Source organism: Bos taurus, chromosome 24 (assembly GCF_002263795.3).
Source record: "Bos taurus isolate L1 Dominette 01449 registration number 42190680 breed Hereford chromosome 24, ARS-UCD2.0, whole genome shotgun sequence".
Taxonomy (NCBI): Eukaryota; Metazoa; Chordata; class Mammalia; order Artiodactyla; family Bovidae; genus Bos; species Bos taurus.
The window spans coordinates 43,308,877-43,325,835 of NC_037351.1; the positions used below are offsets into that span (position 1 = coordinate 43,308,877).

The 16,959-nt window shown below is 53.8% G+C and overlaps 1 protein-coding gene across 7 annotated transcripts in view; it reads left to right on the top strand.

Moving 5' to 3' along the window:
• Positions 1-694: 694 nt before the first annotated feature.
• LDLRAD4 (low density lipoprotein receptor class A domain containing 4) overlaps positions 695-16,959 on the top strand; it is a 173,755-nt gene continuing 157,490 nt past the window's right edge. For 4 of the 7 annotated variants that reach the window (XM_059881063.1, XM_005224323.5, XM_059881065.1 and 1 more), the window contains exon 1: positions 695-1,000. The gene's annotated coding sequence lies outside the window, so the exon portion shown is untranslated. Of the gene's footprint in view, positions 1,001-1,304; positions 1,565-9,594; positions 9,685-12,823; positions 14,540-16,959 lie in introns of those variants that run through there. The other 3 variants (XM_005224322.5, XM_010818979.4, XM_059881061.1) reach the window with 3 other exon arrangements.

The window sequence follows — 16,959 nt, forward strand, 5'->3', positions numbered from 1 at the left end:
AGCTGGAATTCCATCACCTCCACTAGTTTAGTTCCTAATACTGTTTCCTAAGGCCCACTCGACTTCACAGTCCAGAATGTCTGACTCTAGGTGAGTGGCTAATTTTCGTGGCTGTAGTAAAGCTGGGTTAAAATGCCTAAGTGCTGTGGCAATAACCAAATCTCGGTCAAACACGGGTCAGGTTAGTGGGTGTGAAAGCTCATACTTCTGAAAACAACACCTATGCTGTCCACACTCAGGTGGAGTTCAAGTTCCAAAGGCCTTCAGAGGAGGAGAAATGTAGGCCCTCCAAGGAGAAAGGGATGCCGTGGGAAGAATCCATCTGACCTTCCTGTCTGCGAAGGGGTTGACCGGGCGAATAGGAGGATTTATCAGCCCTACTAAGGGTCCTGCAGCCCTACTGTGCGCCTGGGCCTGTGTGGGAAGACAGGTTACCAGGGGCGTGCGCGGCTCCCGCCGCCGTCTCCCGTTCCGGGATGGAGTTCCCAGTCCGGCCGGCGGTGGGCGCGCGCCCCGCCTGGCCGAGCCGAGCCTTGTGCGCAGCCGGGGGTCCCGCGGCCTGGCCGCCGGCTCTCCCTGCTCTGCGGCTGCAGTCCGCGGAGGTCGGCGCTGCCCGCTCGGGGTCCGGACGGCCCACCCCTCTCCCGCCCCGCCCGGCCGCCGCCGGTCCCGCTAGGAGGGGGATGGGGAGGGTGGAGAGGCCGGCGGACCGCGAGGCAGACGAGGCCGCGGCGAGCGGGCCGGCGGGAGACAGACGGCGCGGAGGCGGAGACGGTACTGTCTCCCGCTTCCCCGTCCGGCGCTGCGGACCCGCCAGCGAGGCCGGGGATCCCCTGCGGGCCGGGGAGGAGCCGCCGCCGCCAGGCCGACTGCGCGTCCCGGGAGCGTGGAAGGGGGCGGGGAGCGCGGGGAGCCCGGGCCGATCCGGGCCCTTAAAGCATCCCGCCCTACCCCGCCGACCCCGGGCGCCCGCCGCCTCACTCCAGAGCCGCGGCCGCAGGTAAAGGCTGACCCGGTGCTGCGGCGTCCGGCGAAGTTCGGGGCGGAGGCGCGGGCGGGAGGACGGGACTCTGGAACGGGATGTCCTCGATCCCCGCCGTCGGCGCCCTCTCCAGGGTCGCGCTGGGCACGGCGGCGTCCGGCGCTGCCGGGGGCGGGCGCCGGACGGCGGCCCCCACCGAGCCGTCGGCTTCCTGGTGCCCCGAGCGGTTGTGCGCCGCCGCGGCGGGGTGGGGGAGGCGGGGTCCGGGGGCAGGTTGTGCGGGACCTGCCCGAGTTTGCGGGGCGGGAGTACCCTGGACCCTGCGCTTCCGGGTGTTGAGCGCGCTGCGCTGGGCGCGGGCTGCAGGGGCTCCCGCTGGTCCGGGCGCCGCTGGCCCTTAGGCTGTGCCCCGAGCCCGCAGGAAGCGGGCGTGGGCAGGATTTCTGTGACCCTCGCGGCGGAATAAACAGGAAGCGACGAGCACCCAGCCCGGCCGTCCCGCTTTGTCGTGCGGTCTGCGGGGCACAGCGCGCGGGACGCTTCCCGGGACCTCGCCCGCTGCCCGGGGGCTGGGCGCGCCGGGTAAGCTGGGTGCTGGGCCGCTCGCCGTGCTGACCCCCAGAGCATCAGCTTGGTTTTAAACTTTTTTCCTAATTGGAAAAGGAAGAGGCTTCCGATGAGGCGGGGGGCGAGGGGTTTAGGAAGACAACGAGGACCGCGACAGGTGGGGGGCACCTGGAGAAGGTAGGGGTTCGGGGCCCCTTGCCGAGTGAACCCAGGCGGGTTTTTGCACAGGAAACTCAACCAGGCGCAGGAGTGTCCGTGAATGCGGTGGATTCAGTAGCTTAAGTTTTGTTTTCCCCGTAGATTCTTTTAATTAGCTGAAATTGGATATTTTTGATTTGCTTATTTCTCTTTCTCTGTGTCCCATCTATTTTCTTCTCTTTTTCTCTTATTACTTTGGTAGCTTCACATCTCTGGACCCCTGGCTTGTAGTTCGGTGCTGCGTTCTAAATGTGGGTTATGACTGTGATGAGTATTTTTGGATGCCCTACTGTGTGTGGGCGTTGTGGGATGAGGGAAGTGAGCTGCACAGAGTTGGTCCTGGAGCTGGTGTTAGTAGGCTTCTTGCAGTGGAGGTGGCTGCCCTCAAGATTGGTGCATCTCTTCCTTTAAAAGGAAGATTCCTTTGAAAATGGCCCTTCTGCCTGTTGGGCCGACCCTAACGGTGATCTCCAGTCCGGGTCCCCTGGAGTGGCCCGGGTCACCAGAACCCTACACAGAGAAACTGCCAGGGTGTCCAGTCAGGTCTGCATCTTCATAGGAGGGTTTAGTCTTTCCAGGGCTTATACTGTGTGTGCTGTGTCCTCTGCACATGATGCCCTTGGAGTCTGCACAGTAATCTTGGAACATGTTCTTTATGTTCAGTGAAGGGTCGTAATGTCAAATTTGAGTCATTCCATGAACTCAGGAGTGGATCTTATCCATGTACATGTATTGAATTATAATATTTGGTTTCCTGTCAACCCTTGGATGGGTGCCCTTTAATGGTCCTTGCAAAGAAGTGCTTTTTGAAACACGGGGTATATTCCTCATGATCTTTTAGAGCTTAATTCTTTTAAGAGCTTCCCTTTGCTATTGACATTGAACACATTGTTAGGAAATAGGGCTGAGACTGTAAATGCCAGTGAGGGATTTGCTGCTGCAGACATGGAGCTGCCTTCTTCCCTTGTTTTAAAAGCCACCCCCCACCACTGCCCCCAATATCTTCATATTTTGCTGTTACCCGGAAAGAGTCTTGGCTGTTGGTGGAGTCTTCTAGTTGGTGGAGGCTTGTATTTACGATGGAGAAAACTGTCCCCAGCAGGCTTTTAGGGCTGTCCTCTCTGGGGCTGTTTGCATGACCACAGTCTTGCAGAGGAACCTGGCCTGGGGCACCTGCTTACTAAAGGATTTTGTGCCAATTTGGTGGCCTATCATTTGAAAGTCAGAGTCTCCGCCCCCACTTGCCAGAGTATATACATACACAGACAAATTTTGTTACCCGCCCCAACTCCCCCGGACTGCTGACAGTGCTCTAAGAATAGTTTTCTTGCCTGGCACTGAGAGCAGTATCCACCCGCCTGCAGAGGTGTTTACAGTCCTGGGCTGCAGTCATGGTTGACTTAGTGGCCTGGCAGAGTGACCAGTGGCTCGTGGGATGAGATCGACTGTTCCTTGGGGCTGCTGGAGGGGTACCTCCCAGCCAGACAGGGGAGCCTAGGGAAGTGACAGTGAGTTAGCATCTTGGGCACTGTGGTTCCTGGCCTGTGGTCCAGCAGAGACCCCTGAGCTTGTCTGGATCCCTGTGCAGTCACCCTCATGGTCTGGGCAGGAGGTACTCAGGGCGTGGGCATTGTCAGTGGCACCCATGACTGGTTGAGTCTTCCTGGTGGCCCTTGCAAGTTTATTTTCATCTTTCTTCTGAGTCTGGGCTTATGATGTTTCTGTGAGGTATCTGTTCTTTGAGGTGAGAGTTAATACAGAAGAAAGAAATGAAATGATCTTTCCATGTTAACCTGCAAAATTTTTAGAAACATTTGATGTACTTCATATGGATTATGGTGAGCAGTGCAGAATGGTGTGGAGTGCCCCCCAGTGGCCCTCTCTTCTTGCTTCCACTCCCTACTTTTAGGGGTCTCAGGACATTCTCCGGAAAGCCAGTCTTCTGATGTCAGAGTGACTTTCTGCCTTCATGGTATGTGTTAGTCTGGAGTTATACTGTGACCTTGTACCCTGGGTGTGAAGGAAGGTGAAGCTTCAGTTTTTAATAGCAATGTATAGCTTCTGCCTCCGTCTGAAACTTTAGGCCACAAGACTTGTCACATCTTAGGGAAATTTTGGTGACATTATTAGTTTCATTTTTAGGCAAGTAGGGGACACAAGTGAGCACCTGTATTAATTGCTGTAGAAATAATTGGGTTTGTAATTCAAAGTAATACTGTTTTTCTCGCTACCATAGGAGGATGTGAAAATAATGCTTGTGTTGTGTCCTATCCATGTGATTTGAGTATGGATTGCTTTCCTTTGAATTTCCACTAAAAATGGTACTTTGGCCTTTTAAGCTGTTTTTGTAAGGACTTTTCTTTCCCCCAAGCTTGTTTTCCAGATAAGTCTTGGAAATTACGAAGAACACAGCTATAATTTCTCCCTTGATTGGCAGCAGAGAGCTTTCCCGGACAAAAATAAGGCTGTTTTGTGCCAAATGGTTGACTTTTCTAGAATAAAAACTCTAAAGGGTTTGCAAAGAGTCCTCTGGTTAATATATTGGCATTCCCAGAACCCACTAAAACCCGGCAGCCTGCCAGATACCACTTAATGAGGACGCGGAGTGTCTGGCTCAGATCCCCAAGAGCAGAAGCGGGTGGGGGCTGCTGTCCACACCCTTTATTCATTTTTAATGACCGTACTTTTGTTTTGCAGATTTTGTTCTGCACCCGTCAAGACCCACAGCCGTGGTGCCGCCCCTCCCCTATTCATTTATCTACTCATTCACTTGGCATTGGAAAAGTGTGGAGACTTTCAAGGTTAAGGATCCTGGTGAGGGATCCTTTCTGTTTGCGGGAGTTCTTTTGTGGTTGGCTTTCTGTTTTCTCATTCTTCTTCCTACCCGCAAAACCCAGCCTTTATTTTGGAAGAGGAAGAGAGAAAAGGAACAGAAAAGGAGATGACAACTTTTTTTTTTAAATGATGCTTTATTGTCTCCTGGAAAAGCGAAGCGTTTATGAAACTTAAAGTTTGTCAGACAGTTTATATGACAGTGCAAGTTGGTGCTTGCCAAGCTCCAGACAGATTGCTAACGTTACATGACAGGGAAAAAGAAATTACCGCTGTCTGCGAGCGGTGGGCGGGGCCGGGCACCCGGCAGCCTGCAGGCTGTGCAGTGCGTGGGGTGCGTGGGGGTGCGTGAACAGCCTCCGCCCGCTGCCTGGAATTCTTCGACTCGCTTTGGAAGCAAGAAGGGTGTGTCTCTTGATTTTATTTTCGGCAGGGCTGCAGGGCGACAGGATCCAGGGAGCAGCTCTGTATTTTTTCTGACACGGTGACGCTTTGCCTCGCGGGCGCCTCCGGCCCGCATGACTCTCCTTTGCATCAGGGGACATGGTTCCTCATCTTCCTCCCGGGGTCCAGCTTTTGATGGCACTGAACTGTGTTCTTAGCCCCTCAGGTCCTCAGGTGTCTCGAAGCCAAGTTTACGGCTGCGTTGTTTCTGAAGCTGCAGACGTTGAGAATCGGTTGCCTGAGATAAGGGTGCCAGCTGCCCCGGGGAGGGGGCTGGTGGCACTCCTTGGGCACAGTGTACTTTCATCCCTGGCATGTGGAGAGTCAGCTGGCAGCGTGACAGGTGTAATGAACTTAATGGACTTGCTCTAGTTGTTGGTGGGGACACTGCTCATATTACAAAGTTAGCTCCTAAGTGGGGGCTCTGCCAGAGGACTTGCAGGACCTCTGTGCAGACGGGATCCAAGGCCTGGCCTGGCCGAGAACTGGGTGTGTGTGAGCCACACGGTCCCTAAGTGGACCCAGACTTTCTCTTCAAAGGAAGGCTGCTCTGTCTAATCTCCCCACCCATATCCTTCCATCCATATGGTGGGGTGTGGCCCTGCCCCTGGGATTGCAGAGTGCAGGCTCCCAGTGCTGCTTCCTTGGTTCCCCAGGAGTGGCTGGACCCCTGGTGGCCAGTCAGTGGCCTTGGGGCCAGCAGCCTCCACACAGAGTTGAGAGGGAATTTCCAGAGTGAAATCCCCTGTTCTGAAGGTGGGAGGCCAGGCTGTGCTTGGAAGGGCTCCTGTGGCCAGGGGTCAAAGTGGTGGGGGAGGTAGCAGCGCCTTGGTGCCAGGCCATCCTTAGTGTTCTGAGAGCTCTTGTTAGCTGATTTCATCCCTTAGCAGCCCTAGGATGTGGGCACTGCCACCCGTCAACTCCCCCACAGGCACACAGACAGCAAGAAGCCTGAGATGCTGGCATGAAGAAATGCTGTGCCTTCTTTGGGGACCGCTCTCAGCAGTCGGAATGGAGCAGGACCAAATCTCTCTGTGGCCCAGCGCAGGGCCCAGCGCTCCTTCTTCCTGCCTGCCTTCCTCCATGGATCCAACTCACGCCTCTCCTCCCGGCCTCACTCTTCTTTCTTTTTTTAAAAAATATTTATTTATTTGGCTGCACCAGGTCTTAGTTGCGGCAGGTGGGATCTGGTTCCCTGATCGATTGCATTGGAGTGTGGAGTCCTAGCTACTGGACCAATGGGGAAGTCCCTCCCCACCCCTCATTTGTAACCCCAGCTCCTGTGCCTGTCCTGCCTGTGGTCACAGCCTCAGCTTTGAGAGTTGGGATTGGGCGGGGCTCCATGGGACTGCCTCGCTGATGTTATCTGGCTGGGTTTGTTGGGGGCCGGTCCTATTTTCCTGGCCCCCAAAGCCTTTGGGCTGGGCTGAGGTGGCCCAGGCCCTACCTGTGCAGCAGAACTCAGCTAGTCCCCAAACGTGGGGTGAAGCGAAAAGATAATCACAGCTCTCAGATTCTCTGTCGTGCCTTGTGCGGGGTTGGGTTAATCAACCACATGTGTCTGCATGCAGTTCTTGTGTCCATCCTGGATAGACCAAAGTGTTTGAGCTTATGGGGCCTGAAGTGAGGCCCCAGGAGGTGCGGATGTCCGGAGCCTGCAGGATGACCCCCAGCCCTTGGTAGACTTCCGAGGCTGCAGGCAGGACTAGACCTTTCTAGACCTTTCATACCCCCTAGTGGCTGGGTGGTATTGTTCCCCACAAAGGTACTGTGATGCCCACAGCAGGCTGTGGGCACTGTTGGGCCTCAGTCTAGTGAGGTCCCTGCAATGGGGGTGGATGGGCATCCATTTGTGGTGGAGGCCACGCCTATCTGGAGGAGTTCCTGTCTGTTCCTCCTGTCAGGTGGTGGGGGCTCAAGGGCCCTAGACCAGACTCCACACTCTGTTTGAACCTGACTTTTTATTCCAGAGATTCTTTCAGGCCCGACTGAAATCAGCGTCACAGACCTAGTCTCTGAAATCCTTTTTTTTTTCCCCCCTGATTTAAAAAAACAAGAAGAAAATAAAAATGACTAAAATTACCTATAATTCCACTTTAGAGATGACCTCTATTAACAGTTTTGTAGATTCTTTCCAGGCTTATTTATTGATTATAAAATCATGCTTCGAACTTACATACTTTTTATAAACTTTAACATTCCATCTTGAATATATTTTCAGGTAATTTAAATATTCTCCAAAAATACCACTGCTGATGAGTATTAAATTCCACCCTGTGGTTATATTGTTATTTTCTTAAGCCTGTTCTGGGACACTGAGTCTGCTGGCAGTTTTCCCTATTATAAATAATTCTGCACCAGACATTCCGTTTACATTCCGGTTACATCCTCTGGACAGATTCCTCAAGGAGGAGCCGGTGGGTGTGAGAACTTTCAGAGGGGCCCCCAGAAAGGATGGTGCACTACACACAGACATGGGTGACTGCAGTCTTGCCAGTGCTGAATATTATAAAAAAAAATCTTTGCAAGTTTGGCAATGAAATTGTATGTTTAAATTCTCCATCCCTCCTTCAGTGTAGCATCCGGTGACCCACAGGTGAAGAGAGTTTGCTGTCACCAGGGCTTTGCTGTGGGCAGATGCAGTGATGTTAGTGGGTGCTCCCCACGAGGGGGATAAGACTTTTGTACTATTTTAAATTTGAATTAAACTTAGGCAGACAGGTTAAGGGCAGTAAACAGTCTAATACTACATTTTAAAGAGAAAATTAGGGATTTTATGGCCAAAGACTGTGTCTAATCTTTCCCTGCTCCTCTCACCCTAACTGGGGCAGGGAGGGCAGTGTGGACTCCGGGGTGGAGCGAGGAGACCAGGGCGGTTCCATTAGCAGGTGCCTGAGGACCTGAGTGACACCCCCCTCAGTCATCCTATTCGCTCTCAGCCCTCGCTTTCTTAGATCAGACTCTTCCTTGGCCTCTCCCCCAAGGATGCCAACATGAAACTCTCATCTTCTTACTGTTGCACTTGATGGCTGATGCTAGATCTCTGGCCTGGTGGTCCTCTGTGGGGTTGGGGGCTTTGCCGTGGCCCCTTTTGCTACACTTCTGCAGATTTCTGCTTCCAGTCAAGGCTGGAGCCCATCCTGAGTGCAGACTCCAGAGGGTGTTTGTGCCGGCTGCTCTGGAAGCCCCAGACAAGGGAAACCATCTCAGTACATAGCAGTTAACTGAAGTCTGTTTTGTTTTCCTCAAAAGGCAGCCTGACTGGTTGAAATGTGGGGACCAGCTGGAGGGAGCAAGACATGACACCTGCGTCTTGGGGTAATTGGGCCCCAACGAGCTTGTTTTGGTCACAGGCACCTTCGTGCAGTGGTGTGGGGCAGGTGTGGATGCTTGGGAGCGCTGGCAGGTGAACCCAGTGAGCAGAAAGCAAAGGCCATGGGCCCCTTCGGCGCTGATGCTCGAGTGGGTGACCGCGGCACTCTGGGCGCAGCCTGTGGGAGCCCCCTTGGCTGTTGTCTTGCCTGCTTGGCACCCCCCACCCCCACCCTGCTGGCCACGCAGGCAGCCACACCCCACTTTCCAGGTGCAAACGCACCCTGGACAAGGCCTGGGGAAGGGGGCAGACGGGGCCTTGGAGATGTAGTGAGCCAGAGGACCCCAGGAACTGAGAGGGCTAGCTGGTGGCCACCCAGCTCTCTGACCGTGGGGGGCGGTGGTGGCTGGGGGAGCAGTCATATGGGGTCTTGAGGAGTTAGTATCAGTGGTTCGCGGACCAGGCTGCTGGTCCCTGTGTGCGGGGCTGGCCGCTCCTCAGTCAGAAAGGAGGGCTTTCTGGATAGAATTCAGCATGATTTCAAGGTGGCTAAGGTTATAGTTGGGTGGCTTGGTTGGACGATTGTATTTCTGTGACTTGGGCTCTTAAGATAAACACTGATGCCTTCGGAACTTAGCTTCCATCCTACTGGTATTTAAATATGAGCGCCGGTCTTTTACTTCCAAACCAGAGGTCCTGGAATTTATTTATTTATTTATTTTCATCTGAAGAGTAATGTAAAAATAGTGTATACACACAGTCTTCACTGTGTAAGTTAGGTAGTAAATTTAGTCCAGAGAAATGATAGCCTTTGTAGAAACAAAGTTGGCCCCTCTGTGGCTTGGAGCTTTTGTTATTTGATGGACTCCCTTGTGCTGAGCGCGCAGCTTGAAAGTTCACCCTTTTCCTGTTTTGACTTGGCTCACTTTCTGGAGTTTAGGAATCGGGACTCACTTATGTGCCTGAGGGAGCGGCTTCCGCGGAGGCCCCAGGGCTCCAGTGTGGGCCGGAGCCGCTCGGGTGGACGCAGCACCGCATAGTATGGAGGGAAGTTTTGCGGTGAGGAGGTTGCTTTTCTCTGCTGACGGCCGCGCCCTTCCCTAAAACAGCCATCTGCCTGCTTCTTAGGTTCGAAGGGGATCAGACGAGGTATAAATATAAAGCTCACGCAGACCAGCTGGGAGAGTCCAGCCTCGATGAACCTCGATGAAGCGTGGCTGCTTCCAGTGAACCGAGTATTTGGGGCGTGCGCACACATGTGCGGTGAGGACCCCGCTCCTGCCCCGGGACTGGAGACCCAGAAGCCTGAGTGTGGGCACCAGAAGCGGCCGCTGTGACCACGCTCCAGGTCTGAGCCGTTAGTCTGGGAGAAGCGTGTACCGGGGGCGCGGGGGCGAGGCTGCTGGCTTGCAGCTATGAGCGCTGGCCACCGCACGCGGCCTCCCTCCTCCTCTGCTCCGTGGGCCCCGTGACGTCCGAGCGCTTGGTCTGCTACGGACAACCGGGGGGAGACTTCAGGGAGAGGCTGGCTTTGGGCTGAGAGGTGGCCGGACAGTGGTTTGCAGGGCGAATGGCAGGGAGAGGGGTCTCTGTCCTGGGCCCCCGGAACCCTGTGCGCTGAGTCCGGACGGCGCAGACCTGAGCGTGACCTTCGTGCGCTCTGAGCACGGGCTCCGCTCGCATGGTCATGTGTGTGGATTATAGGTCACTTCGTTTGTGCAGTGTGTGTGCTGCCCACTCTTGCTCACAGCGGGATCTGTGTGAACAGTCGGGGGCCACTGTTTGCCGTGGGACCACGTGTCCGGGCAGCTGTGGCAGGAGGGCGGGTCCACAGTGACTGCATGGCTCCTGCGTTTCCGGCTCTACCGCGCCTGGCGGGGAAGGGCACAGGGAAATACTAGCAGAGCGAGCCTGGGTCGGGTCCTGCTAGCGCAGTGTGTGCCTGGTGGTCGCGCTTCAAGGGTCAGATCCCGTCTGTGCACGTGGCTGGTGGTGGATGGTGTTGCTGGGGAGGGGACACAGGTGCTGGGAGGAAGTGGGAGTTGATCCCTGACTGTGACCTGCATGGTAGAGGGAGGAGGGGGGCTCAGGGGACAAGTGTGAGTGGAGGTGGGACTCGGAGGCGAGAGGCATGGTCCTTGTTGGAGGTGGAGAGTTCGGTGGTTCTAACTTCGTGGTGCTGGTTGGAGGTCTGCAGACTGAGTCTCTTATGGAGCTTCTGCCCATCTTTGCTGAAAACCGAATCAGCCAGCAGTGATAGTAAAACGGGGCTGTGGGGACACCTGCCTTCCACCTGTTTTCACAGCTGGTTCTTTGCCCTGGAGGCTCTGTCCCCAGCTCAGGGCTGTACGACTTGGAACTTGTTCACATTTCACAAAATGCTTAAACGTTCATCCTCTAAAGAGCTCATCCAGGGAGTTAGGCTTGTCACTTTCACATGGTGACAATAGTGGCTTCTGTTTGCAAAACACTTGAACTTTTCCAGGCTCTTCAAAGACAGTGTTTAATCTCATGATCCTTGGCTTTAAGGAACAATTAATGAGATGTATGTGGAAATGTAATTAATTTCTAATGCGGCTGTTAGCTGAATATGGGATTCAGATCACAGTTTATTTTAACGTACAAAACCTGATGGGGAGAGGTGCCCTGCAGTCATCCAGGCCTCACGGTGGGTGGTTTTCTGAAGGAACCCAGGCTTTGCAGCTTGCTGGCTGGACAGGCATAATTTTGGGACGTTAGGGCAAATGCTAGTCAAATTTAGAAGTACAAGGCAACTTGAGGGCTTGAATAGTCATTTCCCCGTGGTTGTCAGAAAGAGACGTGGGTGCGGTGAGGTACGTGGGACAGTGCTCTCACCTCCCTTGTTAGAGGACGCTGTGCTGGCGGCCCTTTGTGGCACTTAAATCACAGCAGGTCCTGGCACACCTGGAGTGTCACCTGGTGGTCACGATGGAGCTGACGTCCCCCTGTTTGTCCTGTGTCCTTCAGACCAGCTGGTTTTCCCCTTGTGGCTTGGATGCTGTCTTGGTGTCTGTCTGTTCAGCTGTGGGTGTGGGTTACTGCAGGTCTGCCTCCCTTTTAACAGAGGAGTGTTTGAGCCATGACATCAGGCTGCCCCAGCCCTTGCGGTGCCTGGCCACCCCTGCGCCTCGACCTCGGCAGCTCTCCTCCTCGGGTTCTCCTCTTCTGTGGCCACCATGTGTCTGTCCCTTCACCTTCTTGGACTGCAAGCAGAGTCAGGCTTGCTCTGCGGCTTCCTGCTCTCTCCTTTGCAGGCCCCAGAGGTGCTGTTTCTCCCCGAGTCCAGGTGCGTCCTGAGCTGGTGATGGGGGCAGAGGCCAAAGGGTCCCTGCCTGGACATCCACTGAACCGCCAGTGTGGGCCAGGTGTCCCTTGGAGCTTTTGGTGCAAAGGAAGTGCTTTCTGCCCTCTTGGGCTGTGGATCAGTAACTGTCCTGGAGGGTCAGTGGCATTTGGGGGTGGCCCGACCCTGAAGGACAGTGTGGGGAAATGGCCCCTCCTTGCTGAGCAGAATTCTTGTCTTCTGTGTTGCTGGGATGTTCTCTGCTGTTGGTGGAGTGGGGACTGTGGCGAGGAGGGGCAGGTGGTCAGTGAGCAGAGCCTGGCGAGCTGGTGGGGTTACTGAGCGCCCCTTAGCTGAGCTTCCTTCCTGTGGTTCTTTGTCACTGATTCTGGTGAGGTTTTATTGACAACCTCTTCATGATGAGACGTGGTTGGGTGCTTGGTGACATGGCCTGGGGATCTGGCCATGTCTGAGGGGTCTGACCTTCAGTCAGTGGGGAAAGTTTCTGACTACTGAGCCTCCCACCCATGCCTGGAAAGCATAGAATTCCGTTGCGTGGATTGAAATGGGCTCTGTATTTACGTGGAGGCCTTTGCCCCTGGCTCCACACTCAGGCCTGACTGACCAGTGGTCCTTCCCAAGCCTGTGACTAGAGCCGTGTCCTTATCCCCTCTCTCCCCACAGTGATTCAGACGCACAACCAGGAGCCCTCCTGGACTCCCCCTCCCCACGCAGGGGCTTGTTCTGCCTTCAGAATCTGCCCTAAATCTGGTCACTTGTCTCTGTCACCAGTAGCTCAGGATGTGTCCCTCCCCTGGGCTCATGCAGGGCTCTCTGACCAGCTACTCACCTCCCTTCCACATAGTCTGGTTTCAGCCCAGTGGCTGAGTGAACCGGGCCTGGTGATTGGGCTGCTGTGCCCGGCCTGGGGGCATGACTGCTGTCCCCTGGGGCTCCCCACTGTCCAGCTCCACCCCCAGGGCTTTGTGGTTGCTACCGAGACCCCTCTCCCCAGGGCTGTGCGTCCATCACTCACTTCACTCAGGCCTCGTTTGGGTGTCCTGCCTGTCCAGATTTCCTCCACGGCCCAGGACAGCGAGCATAGGACCCAGGGAGCACAGGCCAGAGCCAGGACACAGCAGGACAGCCAGTCCTGGGGTGGGGGAGGGGTGGGCACTGGGGGTCCACCATAGTCACCAGGGGTCAGGCCAGGCCTCTACTACCTATCAGAAAGGCTGAAGCACAGCCCATGCTGGGGGCCGAGCGGGCCCCGGCACAGCTCAACTCTACACCGCCCCCCCACCCCCAGGTGTTTCCTCATCTACATTAACTTTCATTTGACTGTTTTCCCCAAAATGACCTGCTCTCGCCCTCCCTCCCCCTCTCCCAGTTTAACCCACTTGCCAAATAAACTGCTGGTGAATGAAAAATTCTCTGTTTCAAACAAATGAATCAAACTGTGGAAGATCATCAGATTTGTTAGTGTTCTTGAAATCATCATAGGCAGAGATTTTTCCCTTTCGACCAAGTGTCTGTCATAACCTCGGTTCTTCTCAGCTGTTTTCTTCTGTCCTTGGGATCAGGAAAAGTTCAAAGTAGAGAAAGTTACAATCTGTGAGTCATTTTCTCATCTTGTCAAAGAAGCCTAAACCCTGAACAGGTCCCTGGGAGCTTGACTCATCCTCCAGACACCTGACTATGCTTTTATTCTGGTGTTAGATTCATCTTCTTGAGTTGTGTGGTCTCCCAGGCGGCACTAGCAGTAAAGAACCCACCTGTCAACTCAGGAGACACAAGAGACTCTGGTTCGATCTCTGAGTTGGGAAGATCCCCTGGAGGAGGGCATGGCAACCTACTCCAGTATACTTGCCTGGAGAATCCCATGGACAGAGGAGTGTGGTGGGTTATAGTCCATGGGATCACAAAGAGACACATCTGAAGTGACTTAGCACACACAGCAAACCTTAGATTTAAAATTCACGAGGATATGAAAATTATTTAGGTGGAACAAGTTAAAAACCTGGATAAGACAAATTCCAGTTAATGGCAAGTTATACAGCGATTCATTTCCAGTGATGGATTTCAGCCCGTGTGATGTGTCAAAGACACTAGGGGTGCTTGCCGGTAAGGTGGGAGTCTCCCCACGTCCGGGGGACACATCTGTGGTCCTGCCCCCTCTAGCGGTGGCGGGCTGTCTCAGGGCTGAGTTCCACTGTGCCTCCATCAGGAGTCTGTTGGAACGAGGCAGGCACTGCACTTCCCTGAAGAACACCTGCAGGGGATGGGCCAGGACCTTAAGAATGGACGCATCGCCCAAGGATGATTTTGAAATCTTGTCTTTTTACCCTTTCCTTGTTTGCTACAGTGATCACTTTTATAACAAGAAAATCACCAGTGAACTTGATTTCTTCAGGCCATGGAACAAAAAGTCAGTTTCTGAAAAACTGTGGAAAACAACATGTCTGTCTGTCTTTTTTAAGCATCGTGGAAGCAGGAACGAGTTGCTATGGTGAGGTTCACTCTACATGGAGAGCGGTGTCCGGAGCGCCCATGTACACAGACTTTCTCAGATGTGGAAACAGTCACACGCAGGATCACGGTTCCATCTTTTCCCTTCAAATCGCCATTTGGCTTTGATCTAAAAGCATGAACAATCCTGCATGCTCTCTGCAGCCTCTGCCTCTCAGCCTGAGGTCACCTGAGGTCATCTGGGGTTGCCTGTGAGCCCACCTTGCATGTCGTCTGAGGCTACATCCTTGCCCACTGAGAGCAGACTGTTCAGAAAGCTGGCCCAGGGACCTTCAATTTCCACATCCATGTGTTTCTGCAGCCTTGTACTGGAACACATGTGGGTTCTCCGACACCCTCCTCTGAACCACTTGCAGAAATCCATGGCCACGTAAGGTTTTTCCTTCAGTCTGTCCATGGTGCAGAACACAGACACTGCAGCCCCTCTGTGTGACTGGCTGCTGTTGACCCGCTGGTGTAGGTACAGGAGTGGGCGCGGTTCTGTGAAGAAACGTGGCCCATCTAGATGGAATCCCTGTTTCTGTTGGCGTCTCTGGAGCTGGGCTGGAGGGCCACCGTGCTGGGGGCCGTCCTCTCCCAGTGTGGCGTTAGGCTAGTTTGTTTGGAGGCGCTGGTACTCTGCACCTCTGACATCCTGTTAGTCACACTTGGAAATGAGAACATTTCCACTTAACCTTGGGGCTTCCCAGGTGGCACGAGTAGTGAAGAACCTGCTTGCCAATGCAGGAGATATAAGAGATGTGGGTTCAATCCCTGGGTCAGGAAGATCCCCTGGAGAAAGTGGCAACCCACTCCCATATTCTTGCCTGGAGAATCCTGTGGACAGAGGAACCTAGCAGGCTACAGTCCATGGGGTTGAAAAGAGTCAGACGTGACTGAAGCGACTTAGCACACATGCACTTAGCCTTAGGGTTGAACATTCCTGCAGGTAGGTCACAAATGATGTCAAGATTTTAAAAGTTAGGTTACCTTTGTTCCTGAAAGTCTACAATGTCTTTTTATCTACAGGCTCTTAATGATTTTTCCTAACAGCAAGTGCTTATTCATTGATGGTAAACCAAGGAAGAGGAAGACCCAGGCAAACCCCAGGTCTCCAAACATTGTAACTAGAAACACATTCATTCTCACCACACAGACTTTCAGGTTCCAACCTGGGCAGCTTTTTAGTTGCCAGGAGGTAGTGAGAATTATGGGTTGTTTTCAGGGTGTCTGCAGGGTTTTAAAATCCACATCCCCGCTCCTTTCTACCATTATGCCTCGGCTTTTTTAAACAAACTTTCTATTAGTGACATTGCAGTGACTGTGTTTACACAGAGTCCTCCTGCCCTTCACCCAGCTTCCCTGACTTTGGTGCCTGATGCCGCATCAGCTCACGGTGACTTGCATCACAGGCGCAATGCACACAGAATGCTTGGTCTCATCACTGCTCCTACTAAACCCTCTGTTACCAGTGCTTAGTCATTCAGTCGTGTCCCACTCTTTGTGACGCCATGGACTGTAGCCCGCCAGGGTCCTCTGTCCATGGGATTTCTCCAGGCAAGAATACTGGAGTGGGTTGCGATTTCCTCCTCCAGAGGATCTTCCCAACCCAGAGGTCTAACCAGGGTCTCCTGCATTGCAGGCAGATTCTTTACCATCTGAGTCACCAGGGAAGCCTAGACCGAATGCCATATTTGTGTTGTGTTCAGCCACTGCTATGTTTATTCCTCCAGCTTATCTTCATCCTCTTATTACGGTAAAATTTCAAACGATGAATGTAGAGAAGAGCAGAGCGTCTGAACTGGTTACCCCTCTCGACTGTGACCAGCCTGTGGCTCATTCACTTTTGTCCCCTCCGGAACTCACGTTCTGCTCGACGAACTGACCTTGAGCAGTGCCTGCAGCCTCAGCAGTGCCCTTCCCATGTGTGCCTGGGGGCCCTGTGAGGTCACTAAGGACCTGGTGCTCTGCAGTTGCTCCTGTAACACCCTGAAGTGAGAACCGGGTTGGGTCCTTTCCTGCCTTCTTCCAGTTTCCAGGAAAAGTGGGAAGTCAAGCAGAAGGGTTTACAGGCAGATGCCCTCACTCCAGAGCCCTTGCCACACTCATCAAAATGCCAGTTCACGTTTCTTATTCAGCCTGAGCTCCTCCAGCTCCGCCTGACCTCTGCACAGAGCCTGACTTCTGTGACCACCTTCTCCAGATGCTCAGATGCCCCTGATCTGACATGTTCCTCTCCCCACAAGAGCTGTCTGTGGGTGCTTTTCCCCAGTCATGGCTGGTACCTAACACAGACATCCCCCCAGGGCGTTATCTGGTACTTGTTAGTTGAGTGAATGAATGAACCACCAGCCTATGCTAGTAAGCTGCTTCGCCCCCAGGTGGGGATAGCTAGAGAGGTCTCAGTGTTGGTCCCTTGGGGTTATTACATTATAAGATGTTACAGTTGCTTCACTGAGTTGTGGAGTTTCAGGCTGTGGAGGAGGTGGGGTGCTTTTCTTACTAGTCTTCAAGTTAAGTTAGTGTTTGTATGAAAACTTAACCCTGGTGACCAAAGAAGGGAAATCGAAAAGAATGCTTCCTTTGGGCTTCCCTGGAAATGGCACCGTCTGAGGGAACATGGGTCTTGCAGCGGGAACTGTGCGTGTGGATGGAGTAAGTCTGCTCCCCGTGAATGAAGCTTGACGAAACCTGATATGATTGCTGAAGCTCAGCTGCAGATGTGCGTTCGTCTCCCTGTGGACGTTTACTGTGCTGGGGACCCTGGCAGCACCCCAGCCCTGCGCTGGCCAGAGGACTGGCCTCGGGAGG